Source organism: Delphinapterus leucas, chromosome 7 (assembly GCF_059928025.1).
Source record: "Delphinapterus leucas isolate spDelLeu-1000000601 "Yukka" chromosome 7, BTC_Dleu_Yukka2, whole genome shotgun sequence".
In the NCBI taxonomy this organism is placed as follows: domain Eukaryota; kingdom Metazoa; phylum Chordata; class Mammalia; order Artiodactyla; family Monodontidae; genus Delphinapterus; species Delphinapterus leucas.
The window spans coordinates 89382501-89400142 of NC_143135.1; the positions used below are offsets into that span (position 1 = coordinate 89382501).

The 17642-nt window shown below is 42.2% G+C and overlaps 1 pseudogene; it reads left to right on the forward strand.

Annotated features, from left to right (window-relative positions):
* LOC149748813 (uncharacterized) overlaps nucleotides 1–17642 on the forward strand; it is a 28806-nt pseudogene that overhangs the window by 1567 nt on the left and 9597 nt on the right.

Sequence of the window (17642 nt, forward strand, 5' to 3'; positions counted from 1 at the left end):
TTCCTCTGTGTCTACCTCTTCTCTTACTCTCAGCCCCTGATAACCACTGATTTGTTTTCTGTCTCTATGCCTTGCCTTTTCAGAATGTCATATGAATAGAATCACATAGTATGTAGCCTCTGAGTTTGGCTTTTTTCACTCGGCACATACATTTGAGATTCATTCGTGTTGTGGGTGTTAGTAGTTCTTTCCTTTTTAAGACTGAGTAGGATTCCACTGTATAGATATTCCACAGTTGTTTATCCATTCCCCAGGTGAGGGACATTTAGTACTTTCCAATTTGGGGGAAATAGGAATGAAGTTGCTCTAAAAATTCAAGTACAGATTTTTTGGTACGTGTAGGTTTCCAGTTCACTTGGGTAAAGACGTGGGAGGGAGATTGGTAGGAGTATGTTTTACTTCATAAGAAATCATTAAAATGCTTTCCAAAGTGGCTGTGCATATTCTGGATCCCCATTAGCAATGAATGAGAGTTCTAGTTGCTCTGTATCCAGCACTTGTTATTATCAACTAAAAAGATTATTTTAGCCATTCTACTAGATGTGTAGTGTTATCTCATCATGGTTTTAATTTGTGTTTCCCTAGTAGCTAATGTTCATGTACTTATTGCCATGCAAAGTGTCTATTCAATTCTTTTGCCCATTTAAAAAATTGATTGAGGAGATTGGTTCAAGATGGCAGAGTAGAAGGATGTGTGCTCACTCGCTCTTGTGAGAACACCAGAATCACAACTAACAGCTGAACAATCATTGACAAGAAGACACTGGAACTCACCAAAAAAGATACCCCACATCCAAAGACAAAGGAGAAGCCGCAATGAGACAGTAGGAAGGGCACAGTCATAATAAAATCAAATCCCATAACCACTGGGTGGGTGACTCACAAACTGGAGAACACTTATACCACAGAAGTCCACCCACTGGAGTGAAGGTTCTGAGCCCCACATCAGGCTCCCCAACCTGGGGGTCCACCAATGAGAGGAGGAATTCCTAGAGAATCAGACTTTGAAGGCTAGTGGGATTTGATTGCAGGACTCTGACAGGACTGGGGGAAACAGAGACATCACTCTTGAAGGACACACACAAAGTAGTGTGTGCATCAGGACCCGGGGAAGGAGCAGTGACCCCACAGGAGACTGAACCAGACCTACGTGCTACTGTTGGAGGGTCTCCTGCAGAGGTGGGCGGTGGCTGTGGCTCACTGTGGGGACACGGACACTGACAGCAGAAGTTCTGGGAGGTACTCCTGGGTGTGAGCCCACCCAGAGTCTGCCATTAGCCCAACCAAAGAGCTGGGTAGGCTCCAGTGCTGGGTTGCCTCAGGCCAAACAACCAACAGGGAGGGAATTCAGCCCCACCCATCAGCAGACAAGTGGATTAAAGTTTTACTGAGCTCTGCCCACCAGAGCAACACCCAGCTCTAACCACCACCAGTCCCTCCCATCAGGAAGCTTGCACAAGCCTCTTAGATACCCTCATCCACCAGAGGGCAGACAGCAGAAACAAGCAAACTACAATCCTGCAGCCTGTGGAACAAAAACCACATTCACAAAAAGATAGACACAAAGAAAAGCCAGAGGACTATGTACCAGATGAAGGAACAAGATAAAACCCCAGAAAAACAATTAAATGAAGTGGATATAGGCAACCTTCCAGAAAAATAATTCAGAATAATGATAGTGAAGATGATGATAGTAAAGACGATCCAGGACCTTGGGAAAAGAATGGAGGCAAAGATCCAGAAGATGGAAGAAATGTTTAACAAAGACCTAGAAGAATTAAAGAACAAACACCTAGAAGAATTAAAGAACAAACAAACTGAGATGAACAATACAATAACTGAAATGAGAAATACACTAGAAGGAATCAGTAACAGCATAACTGAGGCAGAAGAACGGATAAGTGACCTGGAAGACAGAATGATGGAATTCACTGCTACCAAACAGAATAAAGAAGAAAAGAATGAAAAGAAATGAAGACAACCTAAGAGACCTCTGGGACAACATTAAATGCACCAATATTCTCATGATAGGTGTCCCAGAAGAAGAGAGAGAGAAAGGACCCAAGAAAATATTTGAAGAGATTATAGTCAAAAACTTCCCTAACATGGGAAAGGAAAGAGCCACCCAAGTCCAGGAAGTGCAGAGAGTCCCAGGCAGGATAAACCCAAGGAGAAACACACTGAGATACATAGTAATCAAACTGACAAAAATTAAAGACAAAAAATTATCAAAAGCAACAAGGGAAAAACAACAAATAACATACAAGGGAACTCACATAAGGCTAACAGCTGATGTCTCAGCAGAAATTCTACAAGCCAAAAAGGAGTGACACAATATATTTAAAGTGATGAAAGGGAAGAACCTACAACCAAGATTACTCTACCCTGCAAGGATTTCATTCAGATTTGATGGAGAAATCAAAAGCTTTAGAGACAAGCAAAAGCTAAGAGAATTCAGTGCCACCAAACCAGCTCTACAACAAATGGTAAAGGAACTTCTCTAAGTGGGAAACACAAGAGAAGAAAAAGACCTGCAAAAACAAACCCAAAACAATTAAGAAAATGGTCATAGGAACATACATATTGATAATTATCTTAAATGTGAATGGATTAAATGCTCCAACCAAAAGACACAGGCTCACTGAATGGATACAAAAACAAGACTTGGGGCTTCCCTGGTGGTGCGGTGGTTGAGAGTCCGCCTGCCGATGCACAGGACGCGGGTTTGTGCCCCAGTCCGGGAAGATCCCACGTGCCACGGAGCAGCTGGGCCCATGAGCCATGGCCACTGAGCCTGCATGTCCGGAGCCTGTGCTCCGCAAAGGGAGAGGCCACAACAGTGAGAGGCCCATGTACTGCTAAAAAAAACAAAAACAAAAACAAAAAAACAAAACAAAAAAAAACAAGACCTGTATATATGCTTTCTACAAGACACCCACTTCAGATCTAGGGACACATACAGACTGAAAGTGAGAAGTTGGAAAAAGATATTCCATGCAAATGGAAATCAAAAGAAAGCTGGAGTAGCAATACTCATATCAGATAAAATAGACTTTAAAATAAGGAATGTTACAGGAGACAAGGAAGGACACTACATAATGATCAAGGGATCAACCCAAGAAGAAGATATAACAATTATAAATATATATGCACCCAACATAGGACCACCACAACACATAAGGCTAATGCTAACAGCTATAAAAGAGGAAATTGACTGTAACACAATAATAGTGGGGGACTTTAACACCTCACTTAGAACAATGGACAGATCATCCAGATAGAATATTAGTAAGGAAACACAGCTTTAAATGACACAATGGACCAGATTGATTTACTTGATATATATAAATTTTTTTTGCGGTACGCGGGCCTCTCACTGTTGTGGCCTCTCCCGTTGCAGAGCATAGGCTCCGGATGCACAGGCTCAGCAGCCATGGCTCACAGGCCTAGCTGCTCTGTGGCATGTGGTATCCTCCTGGACCAGGGCACAAACCCGCGTCCCCTGCATTGGCAGGCATACTCTCAACAACTGCACCACCAGGGAAGCCTGATTTACTTGATATTTAAAGGGCATTCCATCCAAAAACAGCAGATTACACTTTCTTCTCAAGTGCACACAGAACATTCTCCAGGATAGATCACATCTTGGGTCACAAATATAGCCTCAGTAAATTTAAGGAAATTGAAATCACATCAAGCAACTTTTCTGACCACAATGCTATGAGATTAGAAATCAACTACAGGGAAAAAAACATAAAAAACACAAACACATGGAGGGTAAACAATACGTTACTAAATAACTAAGAGATCACTGAAGAAATCAAAGAGGAAATCAAAAAATACCTAGAGACAAATGACAATGAAAACACGATGATCCAAAACATATGGGACGCAGCAAAAGCAGTTCTATGAGGGAAGTTTATAGCAATACAATCCTACCTTAGGAAACAAGAAAAATCTCTAGTAAACAATCTAACATTACACTGAAAGGAACCAGAGAAAGAAGAACAAATAAAACCCAAAGTCAGTAGAAGGAAAGATATCATAAAGAACAGAGCAGAAATAAATGAAATAGAAACAAAGAAAACAGTAGCAAAGATCAATAAAACTAAAAGCGGGTTCTTTGAGAAGATAAACAAAATTGATAAACCTTTAGCCAGACTCATTGAGAAAAAGAGGGAGAGGACTCAAATCAATAAAATTAGTAATGAAAAAGGAGAAGTTACAATGGACACCTCAGAAATACAAAACATCCTAAGAGACTACTACAAGCAACTCTATGCCAATAAAATGGACAAACATGAAGAAATGGACAAATACTTAGTAAGATATAACCTTCCAAGACTGAACCAGGAAGAAATAGAAAATATGAACAGACCAATCACAAGTAATGAAATTGAAACTGGGATTAAAAATCTTCCAACAAAGAAAAGTCCAGGACCAGATGGCTTCACAGGTGAATTCTATCAAACATTTAGAGAAGAGCTAACACCCATCTTTCTCAAACTCTTCCAAAAAATTGCAGAGGAATGAACACTCCCAAACTCATTGTATGAGGCCACCATCACCCTGATACCAAAACCAGAGATACTACAAAAAAAGAAAATTACAGACCAATATCACTGATGAATATAGATGCAAAAATACTCAACAAAATACTAACAAACAGAATCCAACAACACCTTAAAAGGATCATACAACATGATCAAGTGGGATTTATCCCAGAGATGCAAGGATTCTTCAATATATGCAAATCAATCAATGTGATACACCATATTAACAAATTGAAGAATGAAAACCATATGATCATCTCAAGAGATGCAGAAAAAGCTTTTGACAAAAATCAACACCGACTTATGACAAAAACTCTCCAGAAAGTGGACATAGAGGGAACCTACTTCAACATAATAAAGGCCATATATGACAAACCTACAGCAAACATCATTCTCAATGGTGAAAAACTGAAAGCATTTCCTCTAAGGTCAGGAACAAGAAAAGGATGTCCACTCTCGCCACTCTTAATTCAACATAGTTGTGGAAGTCCTACCCATGAGAATCAGAGCAGAAAAAGAAATAAAAAAATCCAAATTGGAAAAGAAGAAGTAAAACTGTCACTGTTTGCAGATGACATGATACTATACATAGAAAATCCTGAAGATGCCACCAGAAAACTATTAGAGCTAAACAATGAATTTGGTAAAGTTGCAGGATACAAAATTAATGCACAGAAATCTCTTGCATTCTTATACACTAACAGTGCAGGATCAGAAAGAGAAACTAAGGAAACAATTCCATTCACCATTGCAACAAAAAGAATAAAGTACCTACAAATAAACCTACTTAAGGAGGTAAAAGACCTATATTCAGAAAACTATAAGACACTGATGAAAGAAATCAAAGATGACACAAACAGATGGAGAGATATACCATGTTCTTGCATTGGAAGAATCAATATTGTGAAAATGACTATACTAGCCAAAGCAATCTACAGATTCAATGCAATCCCTATCAAATGACCAATGGCATTTGTTACAGAACTAGAACAAAAAATCTTGAAATTTGTGTGGACACAAAAGACCCCGAATAGCCAAAGCAATCTTGAGGGAAAAAAACGGAGCTGGAGGAATCAGACACCCTGACTTGACTATACTACAAAGCTACAGTCATCAAGGCAATATGGTACTGGCACAAAAACAGAAATATAGATCAATGGAACAGCTAGAAAGCCCAGAGATAAACCCACACACCTATGGTCAACTGATCTATGACAAAGGAGACAAGGATGTGCAATGAAGAAAAGACAGACTCTTCAATAAGTAGTGCTGGGATAACTGGACAGCCACATGTAAAAGAATGAAATTAGAACACTCCCTAACACCATACAATAAACTCAAAATGGATTAAAGACCCAAATGTAAGGCCAGGCACTATAAAACTCTTAGAGGAAAACACAGGAAGAACAGTCTTTGACATAATTCACAGCAAAATTCTTTTTGACTCACTTCCTAGAGTAATGGAAATGAAAACAAAAATAAACAAATGGAACCTAATGAAACTTAAAAGCTTCTGAACAGCAAGGGAAACTATAAACAAGATAAAAAGACAACCGTCAGAATGGGAGAAAATATTTGCAAACGAATCAACGGACAAAGGATTAATTTCTAAAATTACAAACAGCTCATGCAGCTCAATATTAAAAAAACAAACAACCCAATCCAAAAATGGGCAGAAGATCTAAATAGACATGTCTCCAAAGAAGACATACAGTTGGCCAAGAAGCACATGAAAAGTTGCTCAACATCACTAATTATTAGCTAAATGCAAATCAAAACTGCAATAAGGTATCACTTCACACTTGTTAGAATGGGCATCATCAGAAAATCTACAAATGCTGGAGAGGGTGTGGAGAAAAGGGAACCCTTTCGCACTGTTGGTGGGAATGTAAATTGATACAGCCACTATGGAGAACAGTATGGAGGTCCCTTAAAAAACTAAAAATAGGGTTTCCCTGGTGGTGCAGTGGTTAAGAATCTGCCTGCCAATGCAGGGGAAATGGGTCAAGCCCTGGTCCGGGAAGATACCACATGCCGTGGAGCAACTAAGACAGTGTGCCCCAACTACTGAGCCTGAGATCTAGAGCCTGCGAACCACAACTACTGAGCCCACGTGCCACAGCTACTGAAGCCCGTGTGCCTAGAGCCCATGCTCTGCAACAAGACAAGCCACCGCAATCAGAAGCTCGTGCTCTACAATGAAGAGTATCCCCCACTCGCCACAGCTAAGGAAAGCCCGTGCACAGCAACAAAGACCCAATGTAGCCAAAAATTAAAAAAAAAAAAAAAGCTAAATATAGAATAACCATATAGCCCAGGAATCCCACTACTGGGCATATACCCAGAGAAAACTATAATTCAGAAAGACACATACACCCCTGTGTTCATTGCAGCCGTATTTACAATAGCCAGGTCATGGAAGCAACCTAAATGCCCATCAACAGACGAATGGATAAAGAAGATGTGGTACATATATACAATGGAATATTATTCAGTCATAAAAAGGAGTGTAATTGGGTCATTTGTAGGGACGTGGATGGACCTAGGGACTGTCGTACAGAGTGAAGTAAGTCAGAAAGAGAAAAACAAATATCATATATTAATGCATATATGTGGAATCTAGAAAAATGATACAAATGAACCTGTTTGCAAGGCAGAAATAGAGACAGGGGTGGAGGAGTTCTGATTTGTAGTGTTTGCTGATGTTTGTTTCTTAAATGGTCTCACAGGAGACAATTCCCAGCAACCAAATTGACATCAACCAACTTGTAAAACTCTTGAAAATTTAACGTGTGGCTCTCATGAGCTGGTATGAGATGGCTCCAGCACACCACTACGTGTATGCTGTTTTCCTGTACCACACTGTCATGATCATTATGGTTTTATAGTAAGTCTTGAAATCAGGTAATGGGATTTCTCACATTTTGTTCTTCAGAATTGTTTCATCTATTCTAGTTCCTTTGTCTTTCTATAAAAATTTTGGAATAAGAGTTTTGATTCCCACAAAAATTCCTACAGAGATTTTGATTGAAATGTGTTGAATCTGTAGCTCACTCCAGGGAAAATTGGTATCTTAACGACACCAAGCCTTCAAATCCATGAACAATGTAGCTCTCCATTTATTTACATCTTTTTTTGATTTCTTTCATCAGTGTTTTTTAGTTTTCAGTATACTGATATTGCATATATTTTGTTAGTTAGTCTTATACTTAAGTGTTACATGGTTTTGGGGTGCTATTATAAATAGTATTTTTGTAAATTTCAATTCCTAATTATTGCTAGTCAACACAATCGCTTTTTGTATATTGCAAGACTTTGGGAAGCTCACTTATATTGACTCTAGTAAGTTTCTTTTTTTGTAGATTCTTTGGGATTTTCTATGTAGACACTCATGTTGTGTGTAAATAGAGACAGTTTATACTTCCTTTCCAATCTGCATTCGTTCATCTGTTCATTCCACTGGCTGGGACTTCCAGTGTGATGATAAATAGAAATAATGAGAATGGATGTCCTTGCTTTATTCCCCAATTTAGGGAGAAAGCATTCATTCTTTCACCATTAAGTATGATATTAGCTGGAGGTTTTCTGCAGTTGTCCTTTGTCAGGCTGAGAAAAAATTGCTTCTATTTCTAATTGGCTGAGAGTTTTTATCATGAGTGGGTGTTGAATTTTTCAAGTACTTTTTCTACATTTATTAAGATGATTATACGGTATTTTTGGTGGGTTGAATTGTAACCTTTCAAAAATAAAAATATATATATAAAGTCCTAAACCCCAGTTCCTGAAAGTGTGACCTTACTGGGAAATAGGGACATTGCAGGTGTAATCAAGTGACGATGAGATCATATTAGATTAGGGTGGACCCTAAATCCCATGACTGGTGTCCTTATAAGGAAAGAGAGATTTAAAGACACAAAAGGGAATCTGTTCCAAGACTCTTATTAGAGGCATCACTCCAATCTCTGCCTCTATCCTCACATGGTCTTAACCCTTGTGTGTCTGTCTTAAATAGCCCTTTCTTTTTTCTTATAAGGACACCAGTCATTAGATTTATGGCTCAGCTTAAATCCAGGAAGATTTCATCTTAATTTAATTACATCTGCAAATACCCTATTTCCAAATAAAATCACATTCATGGTACCAGGGGTCAGGACTTGGACATATATTTTGGGGGGATCACTATTCAACCCACTACATATACCAAATAATATATATACCATATACTTATTTATTTGCTTACGTTTGATCTCTCTTCAACCTGCATGAAATTTCCACGAGGGAGGGGAGTTTTGTCTGTTATGTTCACTTCAGTGCCTCTTGGTGCCTGGAATGGTGCCAGCCACATCGTAGATGTTCAATAAATCTTTGTGGAATGAATGCATGAATCTCACTTCTTCTTGCTTCAGCATCTGACAGGGCTGTGTATCTCTTTTATTCCAAGACTCTTCTTCCTCGGTTTCTAAGACTCCACCCACCACCGCCATCCTTCTTTGTTTCTCCTTTACCTTATCTGATTGTTCCTTCTTCAGTCTCCCTTGTTGGATCCCTTTCCTTGTTAGAGCCCCTTCCTTGCTCCAGCCCTTAACTAGTGCATCCCCAATCTTCTTTTCTACTACCCTATTTCTTCTCCCCAGGGAGCTTACCCGACTCTGCACAGTCACTTCCTAGATGCCCATGACTCACATTTCTCTATCTTCACCCCAGAATTTCTTCTGAGTTGTATTTCCACTTTCCCCTTTTATCTGACTCCTCCTTATAATTAAGGTACCCAACACTCCGACACATTGTCTTTTTTTCCCAAACCTGTCTTCCCTCCTTCCAGGGTTCAGCACCACCAAACTCCCAGTCACCAAAGCCAGAACCCTGGAATCAACGTGACTGTCCTACATCCTATCTCTCACCAGGTTCTATCAGTTTCACCCCTTAAAGATTTCTTGGATCCGTCCACTTCTCTCCATCCCCACTGCCACAGTTCAGCCATTGTCATTCTCTCCCTGTCTCTCTGCTTCTTTCCAAAATGCAAAATAGCCCTGCTCCTTTTCATGGTAAACCCCTCTAGTGACTCTGAATTGTCTACAGGGTATCCTAATCCTTACCCACTCCAGGCCAACTCCTGAGGCCCGCTCCTTGGCTTCTGTGACCCAGCCACACTGACCTTGCAGTTCCCCAAATTTACCAATTTCACGGATTAGACCAGAGGACACTGGGAAGAAGACCACTCCCTCAGACAGCTTCCTGGTGTTTCTGTCTCCACCTGCCTGTTTGCTTCCTGGTCCCCTGGACCCTGGGAAAACTGTGCTGAAAATTGTTGGGACCGAAGACATTGCCAAAAAAGAAGTCTTAACATTTGGAGGTGGGGGAGCTGTCTCCAAGAGAGATTTGGGGGTTTCAGTTCACGCTCAGGTTGTGGCAGTTTCTTAGAGGACTTTCATTCCATCTCTGCTCTTTGGCGTTAATTGTTGGGATCGATGCTGCAGCGATTATATAATGTTTATTGCAGCCACCGCATATCCAAGGCTTAAGTGTTGCTAAATGTCACTTTCACGCTCCCCAGTGTGTGGTGTGTAATTTTAACTGGTTCACTACCTTCTTTCTGAGGGAGGCAGTTGCTTTTAGCCTGAAAAGGAGTAGAGAAATGCATTTTCTCTAGCCTTACCAGAGCACTCACTTCCAGAGAGATCCTGAATGGAGGGAGAGGGGCATGACACAGGCTCTTCATCACGAACACCTTTGCCCTGGTGTCTCCTGAGAAGTGCAGGACCTTTTGACTACTCCTCCCCGCCAGGCTGCAGGGGGCATCTGGGAGCCTGAGATCAAGCCCGGAGGCAAAGAGAGATGGAAGGACTAGGGATCAGAGTGACAGCCAGGGCAGCTATGAAACAGGTGCCGCCGGGTCACAGAAACATGACCTGGAGGGAAGAGCAGCAGGCTGGAAGTCATGCAGCTTGGGTCTGTGTCTAGCTGTGTGGCCTTGGACAAGTCACATTGACTCTCTGATTTCATTTTTGTCATACATCAAATGGGAATAATAAGTCTTGCCTGAACTACTTCAGGCAAGGTAAAATTATTATTTATTGAGCACCTGCTGTATTCCGGGTACCAGAGGACACAGCAGTGCACATATCAGGCATGGCTCCTGCCCTCAGTGAGCTGTGGTCTAGAGCAGGAGTTGGAAAACGATGACCCACGAGCCAAATAGGGCCACGGCCTGTTTTTGTACCACCTGTCAGCTAAGAATGGATTTCTCATGTCTAAAGTGTTGTAAAAAAAAAAAAAAAAGAATATGCAACAGAATGTGTATGTGTCTATAAGACTCAAGATGTTTATCTGGTCCTTTACAGAAGGATTTTTGATGACCCCTGGTCTAGAACTGTCCAATGACAGCCACTAGCCACATGTGGCCATGAGCACTAGACACATGAGCACACGTGGCTGTTAATGGAGACGTGCTGTGATCCTCTGTGTCCTGGGGTGGGGCTGGTGTGTATGCCATTCAGCATTCCTCCCCCACTTCTCACTGCTCCCTGTGCTCCCCTTCTGCGGCCCAGCCCCCAGGCCCCTCAAGGCCTTGGTTTGTAACCTTTAGAACTGTTCTTTCCTCCCAAAGTGCCTGCATTTGATCTTGGAGACTCAAAGACTTCAGAATCCTAATGAAAATGCTGTAGGAGAAAGACATTTTATTAGGAACCAGGAAATGGATGAATGGTAATAAAATGCTGTAGAGGTACTAACATTAAGGTCTTGCTAAGTGTTTCACATGCATTATTTCATTGAATCAAATAGCAATAGTAGGAGAACTCAATGTCCTGATTTTACAAATGAGAAAATTGAAGTAGAGAGCTAAGTGACTTTCTCTGCTGGTAGGTGGCAGAACCTATATCTACTGACCTGAGCATAGTGCTCTTCCCATGACCTCGGAGGTCACTCAGGGTCTGGTGCTTGTCCGGCATGAGGAATGATGCAGGGAATCAATGGGGTGCTATTGGGAGGAATCAGCCTGGGGTAGTGGACACAGCTCTGGCCTAGGAGTCAAGAGATGTAGATTCTGTCCCCAGGGCCGTCCCTTATTAACTGGGTCACACTCCTCTCTCTCAGGCCTGGAGGTCCTCATCTGCAGGTGAGGTGTGGTACTGTCCCCTCTCAGGGGCTTTTAGCACTCATGTTCTAGGAGTTAGGATTAAGGCCAAGTACAGGGACTCCCAATGCCAGCCCAGCGACCCACTGCCTCAAGATCACCTGGGAAGTGGTTTAAAACTGCAGGTTTCTGGGCACATCTCTACACTGTCTCCTTCAGTGCCTGGGGAGTGAGGTTCTAGAATCTGTGTTTGTGAACATTTCTGAGGAATCTCCAGGTTTGTGAATCAGTGAGTTAGAGGTTGTGGTTGGTTCTTACTAGAACTTTGATATCAGCCCTTTTGAAGCAAGAGTCTCCAACTGTCTTTTCTTTGTATCTCCCATCTAATTAAGGTGATAATCTTGTTAGCACTAGTTTCAAAATATAACGGGGATCCAGCCATTTCTCACCACTTCTGTTGGCTGTCATCACTGTTCTGGCTACCACTATCTCTTGCCTAGACTACTACAGAGAGGCAGTGTCACACAGCAGGTATTAGGGAGAGGGGACCTGGGTTCAGAACATGGCTCCATTGCTTGCTGATCTCTCCATGCCTTGGTTTCCCAACTGTCATGTGGAGATTATTACATGAGTTAATACATGATAACATATGACATGCTAAGCCCTCAACAAATATCACGTACACTGCAATGACCTCTAGCTGATATCGCTGCATTTCTAGCCCATGGTGATCCATCTTGAACCCAACAATGAGAGAGGTTTAAAAATGTAAATTAGGTTATGTCACTGTCCTACTTAAAACCCTCTAACAGCTTCAAACTCTCCATTATACTCAAGATGAAGTCCAAATTCTTTTGTATGGCCTGAAAGGCTTTACAGGTTCAGCCCTTAAACACCCTCTCACTCATTCTTTCTCTTACATGCTCCATTCTAGCCACACTGACTTTCTTGCTGTTTCTTAAACACACCAAGAACATTCTGGCCTCAGGACCTTTGCACTAGCTCTGCCTACTTATGGCCTGACATTATATTATATATTTGTTTAAATTGTGTGCCTCCCCCACTAGATTGGAAACTATGCGAGGGCAGGAAGTATATACATCCCCAATGCCTAGAATGGTGCCTGGCACATCCCACGTGTGGATGAGCCCACAGCCTCTTCCTCCTGCCTTCCCTGCCCGCCTTCCCCTCATCCCCGAGCTCTAGCTTGCCTCTTTTCTGCTTTGACTTCTCCCAGCTCAGACTGTTTTGTGGTGAGTGGTCTGGGCATTTAGCTGTAGTTTATCAAGGCAAAGGGAATTCTTCTCTGGGAAATCATAACTTGAAATACACATTGCTTTTGGACCACGTTGGTGTGCACTAATGAATCCCATAGAGGAATGAATATTTCTGGAGACACAAGTTGCCCAGCCAGGCCTTTCATTTTTCCTGTCAGGAGGGGTGAAGCCATTTATTACCCCCTCACTTCCCCTTCAGAATCACAGGCAGCAGGCAGCTGCAGGTGCTACTGAAACTTCCATCATTCATCTGACTTTTCATCTGATCAGTAAATCTGTGTCTTGAACGTGGCCATCTGTATTTAATGTATCCAAGGAGCGGACTAATTAAGCACGTAGTTAGATGGCCTTTTCAAAGGCAGTTTATGGTCTAGAATTTTCCCTGTGACTCATGGAATTTCTCCCCATAGGAAACAAATCCAAGCTCAGCTTCCTGAACCATGAAAGATCAGATGCAAACCATATCATTTCCCAGCTCCCCCCTTGGCTTGTGCCAGCTTCTTAGCCCTTCTCTCCCATGGCCACTTCTCTTATGCTGTGGCTTAACCTCCCAAGGCCTATGTTGGTAAAATCGAGATCATACTATCCATCTTACGGTTGTGGTCATGATTCAATACGTAGCTTCCATAAGTCCTTACCTGAGTGCATGTGGAGGTGTGCAAAAATATTTCCCTGCTACAGGGGCCCATGCTGGCAAATTGCACCATTGCTGGAGTGTTGGAGGTGTCAGCAGTGTAGTTGCTGGAGTGTGGGGATCTCTGGGGGTCTCAGAGGAGGAGTGGGGTGGCCAAGGTGATGGGAGCCCTTGTGAGGTTGAGGGAACTGGGGTATAACCAGTATGACACATCTCAATATTGTAACAACCTGGATGACTGTACTGCAGGGTCCTGGCTCATGGCCAGCTGACCCCTTCTGATGAGCTCCTTGGAGCCGTCCACCTGTCCCTGGAATATACATGTCAGACACCAAAGACCAGAGAGTCCATTACACATGCTCCCACTGCAGCTTTGGCTTCCTTTAATTCTCTTCTTCTTCCTGGTTCTGTCCTACTTCTGATTTGCCTGCTATCAACCTTCTGACTTCCTCTCCCACGTCTGTCCTCACATCATCCTTGGATGTGACCCTGGGCAACAATCTCCTGGCCACAGACCTGTCTTCCTTGGACAAGTGAGTCTGCTTCTCCACCTAGCCCTTGGGGCTTCAGGTCGCATCATGCAAATACCCAGTGTGTTTGTCCTCGTCTTGGGGCCTTTAACCCCAGCTCTAAGTTTCAGGCTAATCTGGTCTCAGGAACAAGAAGGGGCTCTGTCTGTTCAAACCTCACTTGTCCAAGTCAAGATCCACCTTGAAATTTGCCTCCTCTGAAAAGTTTTCTCTGTTATCCCCAATCGTCTAAATAGAACAATGGAATATCCAGCCACCACCAAGTGCTACTCAGTCCAGGGCAGGTTGTGGCACATGGTAGCAATGATAAGTGCTTCAGGAGTGGATGAGCGGGGAGCAAATGTAGAGGACTGGGTGTTAAAGAGTTAAGCAGATCTGGGGGTGAACCTTTGTTTTGCTTGTTATTGGTTGTGTCATCTTGGGCAAGTTGGACTTTGTGTGTCATAATTTCCTTCTCTGTGAAACGAAGGGTCTTTGTGAGGATCAAATCAAGTGATGTTTGCAAAATGTGTAGCACAGGACCTGGCATGCAGTAGGTGTTCAAAAATGGTACCTGATTGCCCATTGTCCCATGAGCCACTTTGGTTTCTTCCATGAGAAATAGTGTGACATGATGGCAAGAGCATGGGCTTCGGAATCTGGAGAGATGTGAGTTCAATGCTTATTCGGCTACCAAATTGCTGTGAGACTTTGAGAAAGACAGGAATCCTTCTGAATCCCCTGTTGGTAGGGCAAGCTTCTGGGGGGTGTAAATGAAGCAAATGCCAGGAGAGTGGCTGGCATACAGCCGGCCCTCCACAATGCTGTCCCTTCTCTCCCCTTCTCTACTGCTGAGTGACCTGTGACCACAGAGTCTGACAAAGAAACATGGATCCACTTACTTAATAAGGTGTAATTTTCCATTCTCATTTTGTTTTTTAACCTGGCATAAAGGTAGTAGAGGTAGTGGAATTATTTTGTTTTTAGAAACATTAGATACATTAGGTTACATATTTTATTGATCCTGAATGCTGTGACTAATTTATTTCCCTCCTTTGAAGGTGCCTTTTCCAACACCCCAGAGCAACGCTTTATTTTGTTCATGGTTGATGTGATCTGCTCACCTGATTTACGCCTTGATCAAATGAACTTGCTTTAATACAATTTTAATTTTTTCTAATTCTTTAAATTAATTATAGCCATTTCAGTGGCTCCTCTGTGTCTGTGCTGTTTCTCTGTTTCATCTCCATGGAAACCTTTCTTACAAAGAGGAGAGAGAGAGAGAGAGAGTGTGTTGTGTATGTACGTGCACATGCCTTTTCTGTTCTGGGTGTTGACTTTAGTTCGCTTTTAAACTCTGTAATATCTGCTCTTAGAAGAATGATTCTAGGGTAACGACAAGTGAAAGCTGTTTGTTGTTTTCCACTTGGGAACAATGCCTGGCCTAGAATGTCGGCTATGAACTCTGCTTCCCTCGACCCCTCCTCATCTTCCCAGCCTGCGAGCAGCTCAGACGAACCATGTGGGGTTAGTGCTGAGATGACTTAGTGTAGTGTTTGGAATTAATAAATTAATATTCATGGAGCATTTTTGTGTGCCAGACAGGGCTCTTTATAAATGTTAGCTGATTTGATCCTTGTAGCCAGCGTGCGAGGCTCACTTTAAAGGTGAAGGAAAGGCACAAAGAGGTTAAATAACTTGGCCAAAATTGCTCAGCTGGTGAGTGGTATGGCCAGGGTTTGATCTCAGGTTTTGCTGATGTCAAATGATGTTCCCATCACACTGTCTCTTTCCCTCCACTACTGAGGGCTGTAGACTCGCTCTGTCCTTTGGGGCCTGTCCAAAATGCCCTTCTTCTTGAAGCTTTCCTGATACAGCAGCGGGCCCATCTGTCCCTCCTCTAACCCTCTGGCTCTTCGTTTTCAGCTCTCTTTGGCCACCACCCTTTATTGTCATTTGCATTCATCCCTGGTCATCTCCTAGAAGCAACCCGAGGGCAGCCTCGATTATTTTCATCCTTTTACTCCCTTTGTACCCAGCACAATGCTCCCCACAAGGTGGGTGGGTACTCAGTAAATATTGAACCAACTTGGAAGGAAAAGCAGAGGTGTTTTGAACAATGATCTTATATTGTAAACATGAGAGTGGTTATTCTCTTAACCACTGTTTCACTGACTTGTGTAGACACTGGGTTCTCTGTTCAGGCATGCTTGGGAAAGCCATGTAAAATCCAATCAGGCGCATTGTGAAATTAACTAATTTCCTGCATGTGGGGGGCAATGGGGCTTTTGGCTTTGAAGTACCTGGGAGTGTCACCTGCCATTTCATTAGAGCTGGCAAGCCTTGGCATCAGAATGTGGTCTGACTCAGGAGATGGCAGGAGGTCCAGGTTTCTCCTGTTTGGCTATCCAGGCAGGAAGGGGGTGAGAGATTAATGGGAAAAGCTAGCAGAGGTGGGAGTGGGAGCTTGGATCCAGGTGACTCCCTCCTTCCTTCCCTCTAGAACTGTATGGACTCAATGAGGAGGCAACACAGAGATTCTGAATGGGAAGGAGGAGAATTTTATTTTATATACTTATTTTTATTTTCAAAAATTTTTATTGGGGTATAGTTGTTTTACAATGCTGTATTAGTTTCTACTGTACAGAGAAGTGAATCAGCCATATGTATACACATATACCCTCTTTTTTGGATTTCCTTCCCATTTAGGTCACCAAAGAGCACTAAGTAGAGTTCCTTGTGCTATACAGCAGGTTCTCATTAGTTATCTATTTTATACATATTAGTGTATATATGTCAATCCCAATCTCCCATTTCATCCCAGCCCCCCTTCCTCCTTGGTGTCCATATGTTTGTTCTCTACATCTGTGTCTCTATTTCTGCCTTGCAAACAGGTTCATGTGTACCATCTTTCTAGATTCCACATATATGTGTTAATATACGATATTTGTTTTTCTCTTTCTGACTTACTTCACTCTGTATGACAGACTCTACGTCCATCCACATCTCTACAAATGACCCAATTTCATTCCTTTTTATGGCTAAGTAACATTCCATTGTATATATGTATCACATCTTCTTTATCCATTCATCTGTTGATGGGCATTTAGGTAGCTTCCATGACCTGGCTATTGTAAATAGGGCTGCAGTGAACATCAGGGTGCATGTATCTTTTTGAATTATGGCTTTCCAGGGTATGTGCCCAGTAGTGGGATTGCTGGGTCATATGATAGTCCTACTTTTAGTTTTTTAAGGAACCTCCATACTGTTCTCCACAGTGGCTGTATCAATTTACATTCCTACCAACAGTGCAACAGTGTTCCCTGTTCTCCACACCCTCTCCAGCATTTGTTGTTTGTAGATTTTCTGATGATGCCCATTCTAACTGGTGTGAGGTGATACCTCATTGTAGTTTTGATTTGCATTTCTCTAATAATTAGTGATGTTGAGCAGCTTTTCATGTGTCTCTTGGTCATCTGTATGTCTTCTTTGGAGAAATGTCTATTTAGGTCTTCCGCCCATTTTTTTATTGAGTTGTTTGTTTGTTTAATATTGAGCTGCAGGAGCTGTTTGTATATTTTAGAGATTAATCCC